The 1843-nt window shown below is 45.1% G+C and overlaps 1 long non-coding RNA gene across 1 annotated transcript; it reads right to left on the bottom strand.

Annotated features, from left to right (window-relative positions):
• Nucleotides 1-791: 791 nt before the first annotated feature.
• Nucleotides 792-1317, bottom strand: LOC121008647. The gene is made up of 2 exons (XR_005780614.1): nucleotides 1246-1317; nucleotides 792-875 (listed from the first exon to the last, which is right to left on the bottom strand). It is a non-coding gene; the product is annotated as an uncharacterized LOC121008647 (long non-coding RNA).
• Between the last annotated feature and the right edge of the window lie 526 nt (nucleotides 1318-1843).

Genomic DNA, 1843 nt, shown 5'->3' on the forward strand with positions numbered 1-1843 from the left:
CGATACCCAGGACTTAGGCCGGACACCAACACCCTCAGTTCGAGTTTGTAGATGAAGTAAGCATGCCTGGGAGAAGATGATGTCCGCAAAGGCAGGCTTGGGATGACTGCTTATAAAGAAAACAATAAAAAACCCACAGCCTAGAAAATAAAAAAGTCAGGGAAAACAATAACGTGAGTGAGACTAATGGCACAAGCCACACGTGCGAGCCACCACAAGAAAATTGTATTGCGAGCCACAGATGACCGAGCCATGCGAGCGGGTCTGAAGGCAGAAAAAGACATGGAACTTACTTGTTGTGGGACCACGCAGCCGGCTTCGAATGGCGGAGTTGTGTGTAAAATTTTAACGGAGAATCCATGTGTGAGAGACTAATGGCGGAGTCATATGTGTAACACTAAAAGGGAGAAGCCATGTGTGAGAGACTAATGGCGGAGTCATATGTGTAAACCTAAAAACGGAGAAGCCATGCGTGAGAGACTAATGGCGGAGTCATATGTGTAAACCTAAAAACGGAGAAGCCATGCGTGAGAGACTAATGGCGGAGTCATATGTAACACTAAAAGGGAGAAACCATGCGTGAGAGACTCTAATGGCGGAACCATGCGTGAGAGACTCTAATGGCGGAGCCATGCGTGAGAGACTCTAAGGGCGGAGCCATATGTGTAACACTAAAACGGAGAAGTCATGCGTGAGAGACTAATGACGGAGCCATGCGAGAGAGACTCTAATGGCGGAGCCATGGTAAAACTAAAACAGATAAGCCATGCGTGAGAGACTCTAATGGCAGATTATTTTTTTTTTTTATAAACCACTTATGCAGCACCAGTATGACTTGGGGACTCGCATAACCATGACCCTCTCCGACAATAAACCTAGGACGCTAACCAGCCTACCACCAAATTGTACCCTTAACGAACAACATGAAGAATGGTCATCGGGCCCCCGAAGCCATGAGCCCCCCCCCGAAGCCAAGAGACTGACCTGGATGACCTTACAGTGACGATAAGTAACACTAAAATGGAGAAGTCATGCGTAAGAGACTAATGACGGAGCCATGCGAGAGAGACTCTAATGGCGGAGCCATGTATAAAACTAAAAACGGAGAAGCCATGCGTGAGACTCTAATGGCGGATTTTTTTATTTTTTTATTTAATTAATAAATTTATTTTTTATTTAAACCACTTATGCAGCACCAGTATGACTTGGGGACTCGCCTAACCATGACCCTTCCCGACAATAAACCTATGACGCTAACCAGCCTACAACCATATTGTACCCCTAACGAACAACATGAAGAACGGTCATCGGGCCCCCAAAACCATGAGGCCCCCTGAAGCCAAGAGACTGACCTGGATGACCTTACAGTGACGATAAGTAATTAAAACGTGAGCCAGACCTAATGGAAAATGCATAGACATTAGTGATCCGAACCACTTGCATGAACGAAACATTAACCAACCGCGAAATTGAAACAGATGGGAGAAAAACAAGAGCCAGAGGCATTGCAGTTCGCTAAGAAAAGACCCTAGTCGTGACAAACGAATGAACAACTGTGAAAACATAGTAGGAACTTACTCCTATTGGCCCACTGTCCGCTAGGGAGCTATTTGGTTAACTGGGGCGGGAGATCAATCTGAGTGAATGCAAACCAGGATTAAAGAACACAACCCATTTTATTTTATTTTTTTCCCCTTCTATTTTCTCCTCTCTCTTCCCCTCAAGTAAACAGAAAAAGGTAGGCCTAAGGAATGTAACAAACCACTGAGGAAAGAAACGTAAGCCTGAAAAGAAAGCAACTATGTTTATCGGAAGAGCAGTATCAGAGCGGTGTGCTGATAGC

This window comes from Bufo bufo, chromosome 7 (assembly GCF_905171765.1).
Source record: "Bufo bufo chromosome 7, aBufBuf1.1, whole genome shotgun sequence".
Classification (NCBI taxonomy): domain Eukaryota; kingdom Metazoa; phylum Chordata; class Amphibia; order Anura; family Bufonidae; genus Bufo; species Bufo bufo.